The 22,781-nt window shown below is 47.2% G+C and overlaps 1 protein-coding gene across 2 annotated transcripts in view; it reads right to left on the bottom strand.

Annotated features, from left to right (window-relative positions):
- The window catches only part of LSAMP (limbic system associated membrane protein), a gene marked incomplete at both ends in the record, with an annotated part of 312,320 nt that overhangs the window by 125,397 nt on the left and 164,142 nt on the right, over positions 1-22,781 (bottom strand). The gene's annotated exons all lie outside the window — the stretch shown is intronic.

Here is a 22,781-nt window from a genome sequence, read left to right as displayed (position 1 = left end):
AACCAAGATGGCATCACGCTATGGATCAACCTGCCACTGGATCAGGTGCAGACACTCATGACAAATAGGCACAAGGGATGCAGCTCAAATACAGTGTGACACTATATCCTGGGCACACGCTTGATGTATGGAGGATTAAATGCCACATGCACACTGTCCTGGGTAGATTGTATCTAGTGCTGACAGATACCTGAGGGATCTGTCTCTTTCTTTATATACTTTGGCAATTGCCATGCCAACAAAGGATTATGGGATTGTGGGGGGTGAGATGGAGAGATCATTTGCTACTCTGTTTAACAGAGACTTTGTCCTCTGGGGGGAATTTTGTCAAGGTGTTTGATTTCTTCCTAAATGGTATTTCTACCTGCCTATACACATTTGGGGTTGATGGGCTTTTCTCCTTTCCTCTGTCCCTCTGACACCACAGCTTGCTCTTCTGGAGTCCTAAAGCATACGTGGCTTCTGTAAGTTTGTTTGAAGACTGGTGCCCTCAACCCCCACCCCCATGCATGCTGCAAAGGCAAGAAAATGGCCAACATACTGTAAAGACCATTTCTTCTCCCTCTCTGGTGAGCCCTCTGATTGACAGCTCCGTTTGTCAAGAGAGACAGACTGTCTGGAGTGTGAGATAGCTAACTATCACCTGGGGAAACCATTAGAGGGAGAAGGAGGGAGAGAGGGAGAGAGACAGACAGACAGACAGAAAGGAGAGCTGGGAGGGGGGCTGTGGAGAGGAGAGGAGCAACAGAAGAGTGTAGATGAGAGAAAGACAGTAGCACTTGATGAATTAAGTTGTCAACTTTGGCATCACCTGTGTACCTTGTCATGCCAATAAATTCATTGAAGCTGAAGCTGCACTGTGAGTCAAGAGTGAGAGAGTGCTGATGGAAGGAAGAAATAACAGCCCATTTAAAGACTCAGAGCAATTTATTAGTTACCTTGGGAAGGAAGCAGTGACAACGGGGAAGGAGAAGTGCTTCCCCATCATGCTGGGCAGGAAAGTTTGTTTTGGATTCCAGCTGTCCACCCAGTAGTGCTGCAGAATGGAAAGGGATGGACGAAGAAGGAGACCTGGTTCAAGAAGGAGAAATGCAGGGCAGAGGTCTGCCAGCTGGGGTCCAAGGAGAATGGTGCAGAGGGTGCTTTTGCGTGATGCTGCGTGCCTTGGGCGATCCCTTGATGTGTTTAGGGAAGATGTTGAATACCAGTAGCCAAATACCCCCAGTGTGAGAGGAGGCAAAGGGCACTGAGCATGGCCAGCATCGCAGGGCTGAGGGAATGTGAAGGGAAGCAGAGACAGAAAATGCACCTCTGGCACAGAGGGGTGCTGTGAGGGAGAGCTGGGAGGGAGATAAAGCCCTCTGCTGACTTTGAAGTGGGAAGCATGGCATGGAGATGCAGAGCAGCTCTGTCTGGCTGTACCAGAGAAGCACCATGCTAAGGTGTCTTCCTGCAGAGCTAAGGAGATTGTCACTAATTAGGTAAAGGATCCTGCACTTTTCTTTACAAGAGGAGCTCCTAGGCTCCTGCCAGACCCAGGAACTCCAGTGAAGTCTGTTGGATGTGACTGAGGAATGGGAAAACTAAGGGTACGATGCCATCAGCTGCTGAAACAGCAGACTGTAGAACCTGGAGCCACCCAGACAAGGGGTAAATATATGCTTTCTCTCTCCCTTCTATCCAAATCCCCAAAACTGAACAGCATCTGTGCCAGCCATTTGAGAAATGCAACTATCTACCTCCACTCCTTTTCCCTCTTTCTCTCAGCTTACTGTGGAGCTTGTGCAGCCCCTGTGCTCATAAAAGACGGTCAACTCCTGCCAAAATCTCTCCCCTAACAGCCACAGAGCGTAGGAGTTGCAGAGCTTGACTTCCAAAGCAACCCAAGACCCCCGTGACCTCATTTGTAGCTATCCAAAGATGTTTAAATTTATATGACGAGACATGTCCACTGACCCTCCCTCGTAATGAGCTGATTTCAACCAACCGTCAGGCATCGCATTGAGAAGGACACTGCCTGCTCTGAAATTCATTCCTCCCATGGTCTCTGCTGCTGCATGCTCCACTGATGCCCCAGGCTTGGATAGAGGGGAGGGAAGGAAGAAGGAAATAAAAAACCCCAAACTCTTCCCTTGGACAGAAGTACCAGAGGTATTTCCTTTGAACAGGAGAAATTCTGACTCAGCCACACAAGTGGCTCATCCTTTCAGCCTGAGTGGAGCCCTGAAGACTTGACAGCTGTCCAGGGTATGTGGAGAGTATGGGTGGAAGTGTGTGTGCACTCGCGCAGCATCTGACAACTCCACGCAGAGAGATAACACGTCCGGCATAAAACTGTCATACATGGATGTCTCTCTGGGTGTCTATACCTATTAAATACATACATACTTAGAATGTGTATAGATGTATAGGTACTTACACACCTATATGCGTACAGATACAGTTACTGCCATTTGCTCCTGAAACTCTTGGCCTCCTTGAGAGCTCTCACTTGGCTGGTGGTTTGTAAGCTGCCAAACAGCCAGCACAAAGCTGTCCTGACTGGGGTCCCCTGAGCGGTGCGGTGTAGCTCTGTTGCCTGCCTTCAATTTGATATCAAATGAGAACAGGGATCTTGCTGAGCTGAGCTCTGTTCTGATCTGACTGGTCCCCAAATCAGATCAGCTGTAGTGCCCTCGGGCTGTGGCACTGTATTAAAGTCGAGGGCAGCTTTAATCTGCTTCATCGTTTGCACAGTGGAAGCTGTGCTTGGCCTACTGGGAAATTACTGGTATGTCCCTCATCCAAGCAAAGTGGACATTTCTTTTCCAGGAGTTGCGATCTTTAGGTTCCTGTAACTTAGTTTAAATGATCTAAACTGTTGGCTTCCAACCTTTCTCATTCTGAGGGCACCTTGCAATTTCCTGGGAAAGGTACACGCACAGTACAGTGAATGTAACTCTCCTAACTAAAGGTTTTGTTTTTCTGAAGTCCACAGACCTCTGGAGAGTCACAGGCTGAAGGGGGAAGGTGGCTAAGGGAAGGAATGTGGCATGAGACGGTAGCCTGGTGCTCAGCTGAGCCTGCAAGCAGCCTGCAGCACAGCTCCGAAAGGCCCAGGCACCCATCTGCATCCATCACACTCCCTTGAGGGAAGTGCCACATCTTCCCCATGACATCACTGGGGTGCATCAAACGCAGCATAAACCACAGCTGGACAAAAGAGGTTATTATCCCACTGAGTTCAGTGTTGGTGCAGCCTCACCTTGAGTTCTGTGTGGAGGTCTGGGCCCCACCATTTAAATTTGTGAAGGTCCCTGAATGTGACCAGAGGGCAACAAAGCCAGTGTAAAGGCTGTCAGGCATGTCCTGTGAGGAGTGGCTGAGGACTTTGGGCTTGTTGAGCTTGGAGAGAAGGAGGCTGAGGGGTGACATTGGGGCTCTCTGCAGCTTGCTGAGGAGGGGCAGTGGGGAGGGAGGTGCTGAGCTCTTCTCCCTGGGATCCAGTGACAGGACACATGTGAATGGATCAAAACTGCACCAGGGGAGGGTCAGGCTGGACATGAGGAAGCATTTCTTTACAGAGAGGGTGGTCAAACCCTGGAACAGGCTTCCTGGAGAGGTGGTCGATGCCCCAGGGCTGTCAGTGTTTAAGAGGCTGTTGGACAGTGCCCTTCATGCCATGCTATAAACTGGTCAGCCCTGAATTGCTTGGGCAGTTGGATGAGGTGATTGTTGTAAGTCCCTTCCAATTGAAATATTCTACTCTATTCTACCAGGTACCTGACATTTCAGTTTCTTTTTCTCTGTCCTGATGGCACGTGTTGTGCCATCTCTCCTGCTCTTCAAGTTTCCCTACAAGGGTAAGTGGGCTTTTTTTGGTTGTTTGGCTTTGTTTTCTGAAGTGGAGGGGAGTTGGGAGAAGGAGAAGGCCAGAGTTAGGTTCTTTCTAGGATGTCATTGGCAGCCAGAGAAAAGACAGGGAACTAGAAGGGTGGGTTTAGGAGCAAGGCTGCCTACAGCAAAAAGTTGGTACTGAGATGAGCTAAGAGAAGCCACAAAAACTGCCAGCAAGCTGCCCTGTGCTCAGTAACAGCCAGAGATCCTAAGCTGCACAGTGCAGTGTTATCTTGGCTGAGGGACACAGACAGCTTTGAGCAGGCCCATTTACCTAGAGAAAAGGCTGTAAAGTGGAGAATTCCCAGGAATCAGTACTTGCCATTACATGCCATGTGTGCACAATCGTACGCAGAGTTTTGACAGAGAAATGACAGGAATAAGGAATACTTGATGAAGAAACAGGTAGTGACAGCTGCAGAAGACACTGGGGGTTGGCAGGAGGGGAGGAGATGTGGGGAAGGAGGAACTGAAAAGGTGACTGAGAAGTGTGATGTATCTTGAAAGGATCATTTTGAAAAACATGGCAAGAGTGGCACAGGTGAGGAGGGCCACAGAAGAGGCACAGCCTGTGAAACTATCCCCACATACACCACCTCGTTGCCAGCAACTTTCATAGCTCAGATGTCCCTATGGTGGTCTGATGGATTTTCACTTACTACCAGGGAGAAAAGAGAAAATCTCACAGTTCTTAGTCTTCTTCTGTCAGGGGTATTGAGTTGATTATTGTCTCTTTAGCAACAGGAGTAGAAACATGAAGCCGCAGAGGAATGGGAGTCCTTTGCCACCTGTATGGGCCTTGTGGTACACTTAAGCATCCCTGTCTCCTTGCAAGGTTGGGCATGTCTTGCCTTACAACAAGAAGTCACTTCTATCCACACACACAAGCACGCCCTAATGGACATCGTTACTCCTGAAGGCACCCTGCTGACTCTGCAGTGCCTAGCCCTAGCTTCCCCTCACAAAAGAAAGGCATTGGGCTGTGTATGTAAATCCCTGAAGTCCAGGATGTCAGAGTGGGTACAACGGCACCTACACCATTAATAGTGTCCTGGCACCTGGGCACTGGCCCTGGTGGCAGTGATCATGGCTGTAAGAGTGCTATGTCATTTGCTAGCCAAGCAGGGCTTTGGGCAGTCCCAAGTTGGGAAGCAAGCAGAAAAAAATCACTTGAGACAGATTCTCTGTCCAGCTGAGAAGGTCTATATGTATGGACAGTACACCTGTTAATAACTTCCACTCAGGCTCACCAGGCAGAGGGAAGCACTGACCTCAGGACTACGCCCAGAGAGCCAGTTTCTCAGGGAACATGGGATCCTCTGGCACACATTAGAAGTTCAAGGGAAGGGTTGGTGTTATGTTTCCAGTGTCACAGAAAAGGAACATGAAGGACATTAGAGGTGGTGTGACTTGCCCAATGGGACAGAGGGGACCACAGCTGAGGCTGGTGGCTGTAAGCTGCATTGGTGGGACACTGGGTTGTGGGTGAGGAAAGATAGCTTCTTACTCTGCCATGAGCATCGTGTGGCTCTGAGACACTTGTTCCACCCCTCTTTAACCTCCTTTTTCTCCCCTCTCCTGCCATTTCTCTTTTCCAAGCCTTTTGACCAAGGACTGATCCAGCTTTGTGTGTTGCTGGACTAATCCAGCTACACCAGTAGCCTGTGTCTCACTCAAGCCTTTTGGTTATTGTCACAATCCAAATGCAACAGCCCAGAATTCCAGACTCTCCTCTCTGCTGTTTGACCAGGCTTGTGCTTTTGCAAGGACCAGTCCTGTATGCTAGGCCTATTTTTAGAAAACCTTATTTGTTGACATGATACTTCGCAGAGGAAACACTATTAGCCAGAAAAATTCCCTCCTTCAAAAAGTCATTTAAAAACAACCATGACCAACTCACTCTCCTGGAGCTGCTGAGGAGCCCAGGACACCTCAAAGGTGGCTTGCCTTTATCTGTGCCTAGCTAAGGAACAGATAAAAGTATTGTAAAGCAGTGATGGGATCACGCTGGAGGCTACAGAAAGGAAGAACGACTTTTATTTGGAAAGACCATTCAACAGGAGGTATGGCGATTAATAAATAAATGAAAAGAGGTGACATTCATGATGACATTTAAATGACTGAGGTGCCAACTGCTTGTTAAAATACCACATGGTCTAGAAGGAGGCAAACAAAGAAGCAGGGCTTGGACAAGCCCTGAGTAATGGTGACCCACTCAATTTAACTATTGATAAAACACAGGTGAAGAAATGTTGAGGAGGAAAAAATCTCTGCAAATCATCAGCTAATGGATTAAATGCATCTGGGTGCGAGCTGGAAATTAACTGATCAATTCACTCAACAGCTGCTAATTAAATGTGACAAGGCACACAGAACTCCAAAAGTATATGGAGCTCAGAGGAAAGCAGTGCTGATAGAAAAATATCTGAAGGCTGCCTCTTGCCACTATGGGGTAGGACACTTGCACCAGTGAGAGAATGTCACCTTTGCTGATTAAAATTTAAGTCTGCAAATGTTTGAAGTCTATATTTCAAAAGCATGTAAAGGGGGGGTTCTTTCCCACTGCTTTATAACAATTTGCAACATTAGGTATAAATATATGGTATCAAAATTAACGTGCCAATCTAAACAAAATTAAATGTAATGGTACAGTCAAAATGAAACCTTTTTGCCTCATTGCAGTTAAACATTTTGACATTAGTGAAATGAAACTAGAAAGTTAAAATGATTTGTTGTGACACTCATCTGTCAAAAAAATTTGTTGCATCACGACACTCCTGCGAAACACGTTGATGCCAACAGAACCCATCTTCCAATAGGAAGCTATCTCACATTTTCTTATCGCTTCTTTCACAGTTTTATTTTGAATCATCACTCACAGAAATACATTCCTGACCAGCTCCATTTTGGCTTGCATGATGTAGGAAATGGTCACAGAAATATCGACTAGCTCTTCTCTCCCCTTAGGATTACTCTTCTCATATATTGCCCCCTTGAGACTCCTTCAAAGTCATGCCCTTGGTGACTAGGCAGATTGTAGGAAATATAGAAAATAAATAAATAGTAATGATGAATTAATTTATCACTAGGGAAAGATTAGTACCAAAGTGTGATTTTTTTTTCCCCTGAATGAGATTGGAACAGGAACCTCGCTGGTGCAATTGTCACCCTGCGCTGTAGCACCGAGTTTGGAATCCACTTTCGAAGCAAGGATAAGTGCTAAGCACATATTTAACTTACTGCTTATACCAGTGATTAAATTATTAATTCAAAGGGTAAAACCAGCATGGCTTATAAACCAAATGAAACTTCCAAATCAGGTAGCTCAGGCCTGACATTATGAAACAAGTGATGTCAATTCTGGAGATGATGAGACCTGAACCAAGGCAGTCTTCCAGATTCATCTTGCTAACTTTATTTATCATATATTCTCAAACCCCAACTCTGTAACTTGTGAGGGTCCAGTATGTTCTATGCGTGGCCTATGATGCTATTTTTAGACTGTTTTTAAAATTCACGGTTGAAGGCAATCCAGAGGATGCAATATTTAATACAGTGCTTCATGAACTCCTGCTAGCAAATTTAATTCAATCTGTCTTGGGTTAGGAGCACTGTCACGGATTGGAAATTGCCTGAAGAACCATAAACAAGGGATAATGACAAGGGGCATGTAAGAGCAAAGATGTAAGCAGGTGTGTAAGTGAGGTGCTGTAGGAATCTGTGTGAGGTCTGCTTTCACTTAACATCTTCATTAATGAGCCTGAAGAAGTAGCTTAAGAATGAAAGTGGTGGATGATGCTCAACTGGGAGGAGCTGCAAGTCCATGGGGGCAGATAAACATAAAGGGATATGCAGGGATTAGGCATAGGGGCAGAAAAAGAGGAGTTGAACAAGTTAATTAGCTGTACTGGAAAGAAAAGTCAGGTTGCAGTTAAGCAAGATCGGGGGTGTGAAGAGACCTGCACATCTATTCAGGCGCAATGAGTGTGCAACTTTGGCTCAGATTTCTCAAAGCAGTCAACAATGTGAATCTGTGGGTTGTCTAAACTCAAGACATCAGTAAATAGTAAAGCAGATTTTCCCACTATTAACTAGATGGAAATGTCATCTAAGACCCTATCTAGAATACATCTTTCCTGGCGATAGCCCATCACCCCATAGCTATCTTCATAGATGGGTTAAAGTATATCAACTTCAATAATGCTTCAAGTACAATGCTTTGCACATTTGAGGCCAAAATAACCCACACTGAAGAAGAACACTGAAATTCATGCATTCAGTATGCTTAACATAATGCCAAGGAAGTAACAGCCAACAGCAAACTCCCTAGGACCAAGATAAATTACATGGCAGAGCGTAGAGTTTCAGACAAATTAAGAAGGCACCGTGTGGTGGAAGAATGGTCCTCCTTAGCATTGCTAAGATTACGTATTCAACGGAACAAGTCATTCAGCCCTGCTGCAGCACCCAGAAGGTGCAGAAAAAGCAGGAGAGGCATTCCTTGGCTTGCTAAATCGAGATGTAAAAGGACAATGCCACAGCTCCCGCACCACATTTCACTTCAACACAAAGACCAGACTAGATCAATGCTCATTCCACAGTACTCCACAATGTAGCTCTGAGACTGATCTATACCACTTGCTGTTAGCCCCAGAAGAGCTTGATATTTAACTCCCTAACTAACCCTGTGATCAAGCCTCTCCCCTGCACTCCTGAAAATTTGGCCAGAGTCAGGCCTCCTTACTATAAACCACAGGGCTGCATTTGAAAGTGTTAACCATTTCATGGTTGTGAATCCTTGCAGCTTCGCATCCCCATTACAGGATGGAGACACCTGAAAGACTATGTTATTCCCTACAGCAGCTGTGTTCCCTTACACTTAGTACCTAGATTTTTTAAAAAATTTGTAAGGGAAGGCAAAACAGAATAAGCAATCCAAAGTGAATAACTGATCAGGAATGAAAAGAAGCAATTTTGCCTGTCCTTTCTTCCCATCACCTGTGGTCCATTTGTGCCGACTCCAAGTCCTTAATTAAAAGTAGTTAAAACTTCACTGGGCAAAAAGAAGCAGAAAATGTATGTATGCTAAAAAATGTATGCTTATGTATGCTAAAAAATTCTGAATGGACGGGGGTGTCAAGGGACAGAAAAGACAAGGAAGTTATCAAAAATAGAATATTCTACTGATTACAGCAGTTCAGAGCCAGGCCCTGCCACTCATTTGCTCTTATTTTTGGGCAAGTTTCCATGTGCCTCAGCTCAGTGGCAGTAGCGAAGTAGTGATGCTTCTTTTTTTTTTTGGTACCAGTCCCTTTTTATCTGGTCCATTTTAACTGTAGGCTCTGCAGTCTTATCTCTCCACCTCTGTTCACAACCTTACCTTATAAAGACTTCCCAGAGCCTGTGGACAGCACACCAGTTTTAACTGGAATAAGCAAAATGAAACTACGTTCCTTAGTCTGTACCACACAAATGCTAAATGTAAAGTTAAAAAATAACTCTACTTTTTAGTTAGCTAAGAGCTAAATAAGAAACTTGAAGTAATAGTTCACTTGCAAAAGTGTGGGTTTAGTTCTGCATGGTGCACATTGCAAAACAGCAAAATTAAATATTAAACCCTTATTTTTAAAAAAAACAAATTCAACTGGGCTTCAATAAAACATGGCAACTGAGCCTGAGATGTATTTTTTTCCCTTCAGAAAATGATAAGCAGGATGCATAAAATAATACTATTTTAGGTAGGTTAGTATCATTCCTCTTTTAAAGGTGAGGAGCTGGAAAAGGGAGAAGCAATAGGTCCCAGAGAATGTAAAGGGCTTGCTGGAAACCACAAAGCACATGAGTCCTTTTGTTGGGAGGCCTCATATTCTCAACTTTGGGCTTAGATCCCAGGGTCACAGGGTCTGAGAAGTAAGTACCTTCTGCACATTAAAAGTGTGATGCTGGGAAGCGAGTGCTCTAACACACACACAGACACACATAGAATATCCAATAACAAATTCAGAGCCTAACCTGTGAGGCCAGATTTCAGGTGCACAGGCATTCCATAAGGGCACCCAAGCTGCAGCAGGTGGACTGGTAGTTTTGATACCTAAGGCTCCCTCTTCCCCTCCATCTCAAGCTAGATGTCCAATTTAGCAGAACAGCTCTCCCTGTCCTGACAGGGGAATGTGTATTGTCCCCTTTTCCATCCCTAGCTTGGGGGAGGAGGAGACGAGAGAGGGTTCAGATGCCTTCCTGGACAAAGGAGGTTTGTAGCTGCAGCCTGATGAACATCAGAGATATGAGCAGCAACAGCAAATTGGCCCCAGTGGGAATGGCAGCAGAACTCTTTTCACCTACAGGCAAGCCAGCAATTACGCTTGCAGCGCCCAGTGTCTGTCTGTCTGTTCCTTGCCTGCTGTCCCACCGCTGCCCCCATGCCCCCAACTCACAGACCAGGTGTGCTCAAGGCTACGGCTACGGTCTGTGCAGCTTGAAAAAATCTTCCAGTCCTTTCTTTCTCCTGCTCAGGTATCTGAGGCTGGAGCTCTGAGCCTTGCCATGCTCGATAACAAAATGGAGAGCAGGGTTTAGGAACAGGAGAAGGAAAAAGGGGGCACTGCTATGTGCATGGTTTTGTTCCACCTGGGTGGGTAGACAGTCTGTGAGAGGAAACTGTCTTAGCTCTCAGCACCTCAGGGAAATGCTCTCACGTGTCCCCAGACGAGAACCAGATAGATCCCTTGGAGATCCCACCTCAGAGGACACCACCTGCTACCAGTATTATGGCTGCTCCAGAAGCACATCAGATTGACTATGCACAAGCAGACAGAGGGCTGGCAACACTGTGCTGGTCTCCACAGCCAACAAGAGCATGGCTGACTCTCTGGCCTAAGTTCTTCAGCTTCCATCAGCCACAGGGAACTAGGGGGAAGAAAATGGGAATCATAGAATCACAGAATGCTTTGGGTTGGAAGGTACCTCAAAGACCATCTAGTTTCAACCCCTCTGCCATGGGCAGGGACACCCTCACTAGACCAGGTTGCCCAAAGCCTCATCCAACCTGGCCTTGAATACTGCCAGCGATGGGGCTTCCACAACCTCTCTGGGCAGGGTGACGGGGTCTCAGCACCCTCATAGTGAAGAATTTCTTCCTAACATCTAATCTAAACCTGCCTTCTTTCAGCTTGAAGCCACTACCCCTTGCCCTATCACTGCACTCCTTGGTGAACATTTGCTCTCCCACTTTCCTCTAGGACCCCTTTTAAGAATTGGTAGGCCATCATTAGGTCTCCCCAGAAACTGAACAAGCCCAACTCTCGCAGCCTGTCTCAGCTTCTCTGTCTGTGAGTGACCTGGAGAAGAGCAGTGGGCAATTATCTGTCTTCCCAAGAAGCAGTGCAACCACAGAAGGATCTCTGATGGCAAAACTAGAGCAGAAGCAGGTGGGGAGCGCTCTCTCCTCAAGGCAGTGGGACTGCAGAGTTTGTTGACAGAGGGCTCTGAAATACTCTGGTCCCAGCATCCAGCATTAGCTCCAAGGCTGGCTGAATGCCTGTAGTGTCTCCTCCTGGCACACAAGTCAATAAGGAGATTCTCAAAATGCTCTGCATGCTGTGAACCTCCTCTCTTAGCTTCTTCCTTTGTCCCAGCTTCTTTCCTTAGCCTGAGTCAGCATGGCTCATAGCACTCAGCTACAAGAGAAGGGCTTAATAGGATAGCTGGGCAAAATTAAAGGGGCGTTATTAATTTGACAGGTGCTGCTGCCTGGTGTCATGTCCCAAGTTTGTCCTATAGCTGTGCTGATCATTTTCTCTCCTTGGATCAGGAACATTTCATTTATTAGCACTGAACTTCCCCCTCACTGCCTGCAGCCACGGCTGCTCTGATATCCCCAATTCACTTTGCAATTAAATTTTGTCCTCTTGTGAAACGACTCTGCAGGAAAGGTCTTGTGTTTTGTTTTGTTTGCTTCCCCCCTTCCCCAAGTTCTAGTTGGTCAAAACAGCCTCTGGAAATCTTAGCAGAATCCCAAACAGAGTAAAACTGGCTGGAAACAGTATTATATGAGAAGGATTCTAAAAGCCATAGCTTTATGTACCTGAAACACTCGTCTCAACAAGCAAGAGGAAGCCAGGGGCACAGGAGGGCACTAAGTCTTAGCTGTAGAGGTATAAATCTGATGTAACCACAGAGTTGATGGAGATTTACATGCAGGAGGCTTGGAAGGAGACACGAGGGATTTCATGTTGGGAAAGCTTGAAACGAAGAGCATCAAAATAATCACGCCCTTCCCTTCACAAGCACTGGCAGCCAACCCAACTGATGGGCAGGAAGACTGGGGAGCACCATTGGTCCCATTTAAGTAACTTATTTTATTGTCACCACTGCTAATGCCCTTCTCTTTTTCTCCTGGGAATCACATTAACAGCTATAAAACTGCAAATTTAAATGAACTCTGCTTGGGACTGTTTTAGCTCCATAAAGCTCCAGAAGGCACAAGGCTTGTTGTTTGTTTCTTCTCATCCCACTCCTCCTCTACACACACATATCCCCAGAAACCTTCACAGCAGTAATAAATGACCACTTTCACTGTTTCCCCTTGTGAAGCCTAATCTTCATGCCCCCTTTCTCTCCCTTTAGCTCCTCCTGACAGAAATAAATACCATCTTTCCCTGAACTACTCATGCCAACCCTTTCATTCATTCCTAGGACTACCCACTAGCACATATTGCTCTGACGTATCCTGGTTCCGTGGGACTGGGAAAACCTCTCACACGCCCTGGCTGTCTCACAATCTTTAATTAAATGCAAACACTTTTCTCTAGGCTTCCTTGGCATTCCCTAAGTCCCTGTTCCCTTCCCTATCACTGAGTATGTCAAAGGCTGGAGATAGCAGAAGTGATACCATCCTTCCCTAGGAATGAGCACGTTTTTCCAGGACTGAGCTGGCCTGCAATTGATGCCAATTACACCAGCTTTTTTATGACTTCATTACAGCTAGAGCCACTATAAAGCACAGCATCAAAAGGCTGGACCAGGCTTTTTAATTGCACTGAGGTACCGATCATTGTGCTTTTATGTACTTGAGATGTTCTTTCTGATCCTCCACTTTTCCAAGCCAGGGATGGCTCCCCAGGCTAGGGAGAACAGAATGAGGAAAAACCTGGGCAAAGCAGCTGGCATAAGTTACCTCTCTCTGGAGATCTCCATGTGAGAACCACAGAGCACTTTGGGCTGTTTCAAGCATGACAGCTGGCCAAGCAGCAAAGTTCAATACGGGAAGGAAAAAAGGGAAAAGAGCTCAGCATGAGGGATTCACAGAGCATCACAGGATCTTTCTCCAGCACAGCGATCTGGCCATTCCCAAAAGGCAGGGGGTCAAACTCTGCTCTTATCCATAGCAGCATGAACAGACCTAAGTTCTCTGACTGCTGCATATCGCAATACTAAATAAATGCTCGAGTGCTGCATTTGGAGACCCACTAAGGGCACAGTAGGGCATTGCTTTATGAACTGGTTGAGAGTTGTTGATCCCTGGGAAAGGGAAGGTAAGAGAAAAAAAATCCAGAGTGTCTGACACTCATTTTGTTGGAGAAGATAAGGGCACCAAAGGGCTGAGGTGTTTCTCAAATTTGGAGGGGGATTCCTAAGAGACAAGGATATGTGTCATTCTGGGTTGGAAGGCCATGTGAGAAGCAGCTGCCTCCTGGAAGCCACAGAAGATGATGCTGTCTCTTCAAGTAACCAGGGCTGCTGTAGCTGAGTTTGGCCAACCACAATGGAGGCTCGAGTGAGGTGAGTTATTGAAACCAAACTCTCACAGGGAGTGAAGAGCAGCCACGTCTGTGACATGGGATGTTGGGACAGAAAGCAGTGCTGGATGAACTCTCACTGGCCTGGGCACTTCTTAACATTCCCATGGAGGTGTAGGTCTTTCCTCTCTCTCTGCCTGCTCTCCACCCCTCTGCTGTGGGTGGCAAGGTAATACAGTAGCTCTCAGTTTGATGGCAGCGTGGTATGTACCCACGGGAACTCGTGAGAGCACGCTAAGTCTTTCCCAGCACACAGAATCCTGGGTACTTCTTATTACAAACTCATTGGTTTTGATTTGGGCTAAGGAACTGAGCTGGGGCATGTGGAAAGAGTCTGTCCTGGTGCTGGGCTGGGGTAACAAACAGTGGGATGCGGGGTCTGACACATGGGAACTTGCAACCTGAAAAGGAGGAGGATTTCAGCAGCATCATGGCTGGACATGTGATTGGGGAATAGCAAAAGTTGTAGCAGCTCTGAATAAAGAGAGAGCTTCTGACAAAGGGGTGAATGGCGCAGGGGCATCTAACTAACTTTCCGGCTTCCCTTCTCATCCCCATCTTGAGCTCACCTCCTATTTTCTCCCCTCAGTCTCTATAGCAAAGGGTGCAGGAGCTTCCCCCCAGCTCTGAAGCAGAGTTGATCCGATAGTAAGAAACATACAGGCTTGGCAGCAGAAGGGCACTCTACCAGCCTTGCCACCAGGCCTGGGGGAAACGTTTGGGGTGCTTGGCACACGTGTGTCCCACTGCCTCTGTTCTGTGTCCCCTCTGCCAACAGTTCCGCTTGCCTTATTAACTATTCCCAGCAGCCCCACTTCTTTCGGTGTGTGTGCTTGTTTGGGTAATACTTGTTTCCTCCCATTTAGCACACACACACACACAAAAAAAAGCATTAGCAAAACTCTTGGTTTTAAATGAACCCTATTAATATTCGACTCTACAAGGAACTGTGGGATAATTTTGATAAATGTGGCTGGGAAGCCCAGCTGACAGAACCAAGCGCAACGCTAGTGTGTGTTCACAGCTCATCGCTGCACACGCAGAAGGGGGCAAGAGGTGGGCACAGCATGGGGCTGGGGGGTGAACCAGGCAGGAAGGAGAGCAGAGGCAGGGGGGTCTGTTGGAAAGGGAAGATGTAGTGCTGTAGGATGGAAATGGGGTTAGAGACAATGAATGGGAAGAGCAAGACGCAGTCAGGAAAAAGTGAGCTAGGATGACTAGGGAAGCATCATTTGAAACACAAACACTTAACTGTGGAGGGATAAGAGAGAAGGAAAAGCCAAGGAGCTGTGATAGCAAAATGGAGTTAAAGGTGACAGTAGGTAAGAAATCAGACACAGTTTTGCAGAGAATAAGAAGGGGGCTTGAGCAGGACTAAATGCACCCAAACCACAGTGCAGCAAAGCACACAAATGATTCAAAGCCACTTCCTTTGGCCAATGTACTTGCTTACTTAAAAGTAAATGCTTCTCTGGTTCACTGATTGGCAGCCTTGTGCAGCACCATCTTACAAGGGGCACAATGAAAAACAAGAGGTAGGAGCGAACAGAAATGCATCGGCAGGGTACTAGCAGCTGAGATGAAGAACTGCCTGTGCCACAAGCAGGGAGACTGAGATGGTGTCTTTCGCTGTAGACCCTTAAGGACTATTTGTTCTCAAATGGTGCAGTGAAAGAAAAAGCAGCTGAAACTAGAAACAAGTTCAAAAGGACTTCTGTGAAGTTGTTTTGTTAAGTATATATTCTTGATGCTATGTGCTTTTAGACAAATATCCCAAAGGGAAGAGGGGGAGTCCAGTGTTTATTTTTACAGATTACTGCAAGACATACATTTGAACTTCACACATGAGGTAAGCTCAGCCTGGAAAGAGTCTGCCGACCATCCTCATAAATGCAGCTTGGCCTTCTGGAGCACACAGCAGCAGCTGGAATGACCCATAGTCTTTGGAGCAGTACAGGAATACACACACTGCTACTGAACTGCCTTCAAATGAATACAAATACCTTCCTTTTTTTTGTTTGTTTTCTTTCCCCCCTTTTCAGTCCTGTGGAATTACAAATGTACCCCCTGAAAATTTGAACTTTTATGGAGATTAGACGTTCCTGGCCAACTCTGTGCATTATGGCTAGATCTTGTCTTCAAAACTGTGGCCAGCGTCCAGGGTAGACGAATTCAGTGATAGTTGTTATGAAGGTGATCCAGATGTTACAGTGAATGCTGTGAAAGACCATGAGTTATTCCTATATACCCCAAAACTAATCTCTATGAGCACCTCAGTATTTCACAGAATCACAGAATCACAGAATCGTAGGGGTTGGAAGGGACCTCAAGAGGTCATCGTGTCCAACCCCCCTGCCAGAGCAGCTCCCTAGCTCATATCACTCAGATAGGCATCCAGACGAGACTTGAATATCTCCAGAGAAGGAGACTCCACCACCTCCCTGGGCAGCCTGTCCCAGGGCTCTGTCACCCTCACTGTGAAAAAGTTCTTCCACATGTTGGTGCAGAACTTCCTGTGCTCCAACTTGCAGCCATTGCCCCTTGTCCTATCTCCACAGACCACTGAAAAGGGGCTGGCTAATTCCCCCTGAATTCCATGCTTAAGATACTTATAGACATTAATTAGAACCCCCCTTAGTCTTCTCTTCTCAAGACTGAACAGCCTCAGCTTATTCAGCCTCTCCTCATAGGGGAGATTTCCCCTCATTTTGGACCTGTGACTCTGAACTTCTTTGTCAAGCAACATGAAAAGCCTGTTGAATTAAAAGCAAAGGTAAGACTTCTATGGGACATCCATAACAATCTATCATGAGCTTTACCACGAGGTCCCTGAAAAGAAATGCTTCTATGACAGGACATGGTAAAGCTACTATGAAGCATGCCTCTCAGCAGGTCTTCTCTTGCTCAAGAAGTGTGGGAACTACATTTCAGGAATCTCTGCTTCTCAACCTCCCTAAGAACCTTTCCTATACCGGCTGAGTCCCAGCCATGGTTTCAAGCACTTTCTGAGCCAACATGTCTTATGCGTGCCATAGCCTGTTTTGAACGCTCTGCAAGATGCTGCTCCACAAGTGGTTGATCCTGTAAAACTAATTTGCCTTTCCTGCGAAGCAGGCAAACACATGAAAACCGCCAGGATCGTTTAGCTGCCTCTGACGTGCCGGCTGTACCCATGCTGCAAGGTTCTGGAGAGGCGCGTACCTCTCCGTTCGGAGAGCAGCTGCTGCTCGCCTGCAGCTGGTGGAGCCAGCTCCATCTGGAGACCAGATCAGAACCCATTAAGCACAGAGGTAGACTGCTTGGAAGTGGAGTTAGCAAGGCAGGGAGGCAGGCAAAGGCTTGGCTGCAAAATTTCACCTCTTGTAAAGGAAGGAAAGGGAAAGGGCTGGGGGGGGGGGGGGGGGGGAGGGGGGGACCAACCCACACAGCCTATTGAGCAATTGTTCCTGCATATCCTCTCCAGTCTAATTGATTTGGACACCACAGCTAATTTTCCCTCAGACATCTGTTAGCACACATTAGCGCATGTCATTAGACAGGGAAGCACAGATTAGATGGAGGGGCAGAGCTCAAAGGCCCTAGTTTGGGATGCTGGAACAAGCAGGAGGAAGGACGAGAGGGAGAAGATGTCTGTCCAAGGCTAGAATAGTTGGACGGAGCGTGGAGTAAAGGGGAAGTATTTGGCTGGCTCGGAGCATTCCCAACAAAGAGTCACATATGTTCTACCTACTTACCCATGCTACAAGCATGCCCTTTTCATTTACAGGCATACCACAAAGGTCCTGGTCCTCACCAGCACAGAGGCAATAAAGCCAGAGCTCTCACAAGGAACTCTAAAGTGTATTCTTCCATGTTCTTACAGTTTGCAGCTGTTTTGGTTATGATTAGAGGTCTGGGAGATAAAAGAAAGGGGCAAGAGAAAAAGAAAATAACCTTTCTCCTCTCCCCTCACCCCAGCACTGGAAATACTCTATATTTAAAGCTTTACAGCAGATACGATGAGTCTTTCCTCTGGAGAAGCAGAACTATATGAAAGGTATCGGCTAGGAGCACGGGACAGGAGGGAGATAGCAGGACATCAGCAAAACCAATAATCAAGAGTCACAACCTTCCTCGAGGCTGTTTTGCAGCCTATGAATTGATGCAGTTTGTTTTTACCACCCCTGACACTAACAGGTCAGGGAGTGGCTCATTTTAGTCCAGCTAGGACTATCTGCACACCAGAATCACCACTTGATACAGCCTAATTTGTCCACTGGTGAGAAAACATCTTTTCCTCCTTCCCAACTATTTCTTTTTCGGGAACAACGTAAACCCTCTGCCTACCAGTACTGCAGCAATATGGAGGCATGTGCTGGAATCCAAACCCAGCCTGCATAAGCAATCCCCCAGCTGAAATCCCACCATGCAACGTGCCCGTCAGGAGCAGCTGCCGGTCCTGCAGCGCACAACATGCTGTGACACTGCTGGCAGCAACGCCCCGGCTACACCAAGGCTCTATGGAAGCTGGAAAGGAGTTCTTGGGAATTCTACCTGCTCACAGGTGTATAAGCAATAGCAAAGATGAAGAGCATAACCCAAGTTTCTCTGAGCATATTTCTGGTTTCCCACAGCTTTCCTGTGAAAGGTGGAGTTGCTGTATTGATTTGCTGATGCCTGAAAAAGGGTTGAGCTCATTCTTTCATGTTTTTTGCTCCACGAAGGTAATAAAAGAGCCTTTCTTTCCTTTTGGGTCATACTTTGCAAAAAAACCACATGGGAGCCCTAATAGCCTTGAGGCTTTTACTCCTCCACCAATTGTGGTGGAAACTAGCCAAGAGGCTTCTGGGTTCAGAGGACTGACAGTCACCACGACCATGCAATATTAATTTCCTTTGAAACAACAAGCCAAAAGTTGATGAAACGGCCTTGTTTTGCTCTAACAGGCTGCCTGGGAAGGAGGGAAAGGCAGGATTTGTCAACTGAAACTCCATTGTTGGAGTGAAGAGGTCAACATCTATTACAGGGATGAGAGAGATGAAGGTAAGCCTGTCAGTCCCAGGGTGAAAAATGAATCTCCCACCTCCCATCTAGTGTACAGTACCTCTCTGCTTGGTCACAGCGAGTCTCATCCTCTGTTCCCTTGCACTGCCTTTGCTTTGGCACATCTCAGCTGACTTTAGCAGAGTTGCTCCCACACCTTCCCAGGGATCATGCTCTGCCCGACTTTGACAGGCATGTCACTTCCAATTTAGAGAAGGACTGACGCATAAACATCTGCACAGCCCTCTGCAAAACCACCCCATCTCAAGCAAGCACCCACCAGATGAGAAACTCCAGCCCACTAACAAAGCACTGATTAGGGTAGTGGCAAGAGGAGAAAACAAAAGCCAACACTCCCCCACCCCAAAGGGGCGATTCCCTGGAAAATATGAGGCAAACAGCTCTCAGGCCAGCAAACTGCTGCAAAGGCACCCTCACTTTTATCCTCTGATGAGGCAGAAAGCACATGGGAAGAGCTGAAAGAAGAATCCTACAGCAGCAATTAGGCAGTGACCCGCTTGGATTTGCTTTGCTTGCCCGGCAGCTGCACAGCAGACACAGACATCTGCACCATCGGGGGGAAGGGCTGGGCTGGCACCTGGCAGGATCACCCCTCATTTCCCTAAAGGGTTATGCCACTTTTGGGGCATAATTTATCATCAGAATTTGGCTGTAGGGGGGATTAGGGTTGCTGAATATGGAAGAGGTCAGGGGCTATCCCATGCTGGTCCCAGTTGGTCCCGTTGGATCTGCAACAGCCATCACTGACTCACTGTACCCCAACACCACGGCCAGTCAGAGGGTTCCCAGCCCCACTGCCCCAGCAGGGCTAAGGGAGTGTGGCACTCCTGGGGCTGGAGGTTCCAGAGGGGGCATGTGGGGAAATGTGAGAAGAAAACACAAAGGAGGCATGAAGATGCACAAAAGGAGACACAGGAAGAAACAGAGAAGCAGGTATAGGAGGCCACAAGTGGAAAGGAATATTGCTGCGGACAGGGCAGGGAACAGCTCTTGGAGGGAGGCAGGCTCTGCTGGCAGGTACCTTGGAGGGACTGTGACTGGGGGGAAGCCACACTAGAGCAGGGACACCCCCAAGGAGACTGCAGTCCATGAAGGACCCAGGCTGGGGCAGGAGAAGAATAAGAAAGAAGGAGCAGGGGAAGAAAACAGACCAGCAGCAGAGGAAGAAACCATCAGATAACCATCACAAACTCCTCACCCAAGAGACTGTCAGGGACTGAGCACAGCCTGTGGTTAAAACAGGGAGAGAGGAGACTGGCAGGAGAGGTGTTGGCATGAAGCTGAGTCTGGTGAAGGGGTTGGAAAGTGGTTTCTCTCAGTGTTTTGTTTCATTGTTTCTTTTCTTAGTTTCTTAATAGCCAAATAGTTAGTTAAAAGTTTGAGTTAATTGGTATAAATTAAAATAGGTGACTTTCCTGAGCCTAGAGAGTTTTGCCCATGTGAACCACCCAGCCTGGTCTCCAAGTGCCAGTCAGTACTGACAAGAGGAAGCTTTCTGTGGCTGCTCAAAGAACAGTAAGGTGAGAAAAGTCTGGGGTTTGTTCCTCCCCCTTACCTTATCTACTTGGACACCATGGCTACCAAAGCCTATGAAGTCCATCATGAAAGTGAACTGAAAACGGGGTTTGTTTTAGTCTGTGCCAGGGGCAGCCTTTATTCTACTGCATGTCTTCCCACAGCCTGACTGCATGGGCTTCATTATCAGCGTGTATCAAGGACCTCAAAGCATGCTGGAAACATCATCTGTTCAAGCCCTATAATTCCTGCATTGGTGAAACACCTAATTATCATCCTAAATATATCCATGGAGAAATTGAGGCATTAATGAGGTGGGGGGGGGAAGTGACATACCATGGGCAATCTGAATGACTGACGCACCAGGAAGCAACCCTCACCCAGGCTTGTGCTCCAGCAAAAAAAGGGTAAGAAGAAGAAAGAAAAAGGGAAGGGAAAAAAGCGAAGGAAACCAGGAAAACAGAGAAGAAAAAGCAAGAAATAAATCCAAGGCAGAGAAGGAGAGCGCACACAGGGCGAGGAAAGTTGTCAATGAAAAAAAAGGGCTGCTTCAGCGCATGCCAAGCAAGAAATGGAAGTGACAGTCTGAGCAGCAGAGCAAAAAAGCCCCAAACTAAATGGGAAATAGCCAGAGCGGCCTACCATGACTTCCACAGCAAAAAACATTCTGCATTTGGGATGCCTGTAGAGGAGGGAGGAATCCCTCTGACATTTGCATGCCTCAGGGCTTCCCTGAAGGGCATGTTCCCACTGGCAGGGAAAGTGTTTGGGACAGTGGGGGAAGGTGCTGTGAGAACAAGGCTTCCAGCATTTAACCTCCATTAGGAAGCAACAATTTACTCGCTGGCTACCAATTACAGGCGCCAGGCCTCAATTACACGGGAGGCTTTAGGGGAAGGAGCGTCCATACATTATCACAGCAAACAAGTCAGTGTGACGTCGTTCAAGGGTATCATCCACCCTGGAACCTATTTCACATCTCATTGGCTAGCTGAGTGAGAACTGATTGCACACGCTCCCTTGTTTCTCTGTCTGGGTGTACAGTGGAGGAAGACCCCAATTCATTAAAGGAAACAGAGCGAGGTAAAGAGCTGAGCCTCTCCTTGTTAACCTCCCCCAGAAAGGCAGATTCCTGCATAGCCAGGAGTCTTCCAGGGAGCGCTTGCATAAGCGGGACAGGGAAAAGCACTTCACTTTTCCTGTCTCTCCAGCATTACGGCACAGCAGTGACATCACAGGATCTCTTATGTCATCCCCCTGCTGCGTAATTAAGCCCTGTGACATGCAGACATTTTCTCCACTTCCCTGCTGCACTCAAGGTGATTCTTCTGCCTCTTGCCCTCACACTCTCCCCATGACAGGGACTCCACCGGGGTTTTCCTGGTGTGCAAAGCCTATTGCCCGCCCTCCCCCACCCTGCCTTCTTCAGCTAAATACAGCCTCTCCTGTCCCCACCATCCAACTAACAGCCTTAGTACCAACAGTACTGCTTCATTGGCCAAGATGTTCCTCCAATGTGATTCCCTCTCAAGATGAAGGATAGGTTGAGTCAAGAACAAGAGGATGGTATTTAGGCTGAAATCAAGAGGAGACTGGCCATCAGAACCCTTGCTTTCTGCTACAGCCTTCCACTTGGACCAGAAAACCTCACCTGCTTGTGCACTGGAGCTTGGTATTTTCATTACAGTTGCCTGTAATAACATGGGATCACTTTTGAGAGCCTGCAAGGCCCTGCAAGACCCACACCCTGAGCCTACAAGCCTTCTGCCCGCAGCCTTAGAAGTAAAGAGCTGAGGTTCAGAGAAAACACCCCCAAAGCTACTCAGGAAGCCTGCTGGGCACCATGGGATTAAATCCAGATATCTGCAATAGGTAACAATCACTAGAGTGCCCTTCCTCTCTTCTCCAAAGGAGAGAAAAACCTCCTTTCCCTCCTGCCTTCTCCACAGTGCCTGGTTAGACCTGCCTTGGCTTTCCCGCTGCCTTTCCCTGGGACCAGCCATGTGCCCCACCGAGTATTTTAGCAGGAAGAGTGCTGCCTGTTTGTGTGCTGCCCATCACACACATTTTGTTTGCTCTGCTCCTGGATTCCCTTAGTGACGAGGTGAGGCTTGTGCACAGCTGGCATGGTGGGACGAGCCAGGGCCAGCCCAGCTGCCTCACCTTCACACTCAATGAGAAGGCAGCACCAGGTAATAGGAAAAGAGCAGCTGGGAGCCAGTTGTGTGTGCTGCTCTCCTGGACAGCTCTTCTCCAAATCCCACAGCTGGCTGTGTGTAGCCATTATATTACACATCATATTGTGATGCCTCCAGGCACAGAAACTCTGCCAACAACTAGCTATTTGCTCCTGAGGAATAGGTAGAATGCAACTTTTTTTTTTTTTTTTACTTTTTTTGTTTTGTTTTGTTTTGCCCTCCCTGTGGATGAGGTGCTACATTTTTTAAACCCATTTAAAGGCTTAGAATCTCCTATCTGTCACAGTATTTGACTATCTCCCATAACAGCAACATGGAAGTCTTCAATGGTCTTCTTGGGACCCCATACAGA

This window comes from Gallinula chloropus (assembly GCF_964237585.1).
Source record: "Gallinula chloropus genome assembly, chromosome: 1".
Taxonomy (NCBI): domain Eukaryota; kingdom Metazoa; phylum Chordata; class Aves; order Gruiformes; family Rallidae; genus Gallinula; species Gallinula chloropus.
The sequence above is the reverse complement of the archived record's forward strand: the minus strand, read 5'-3'. Positions and strand labels throughout refer to the sequence as shown.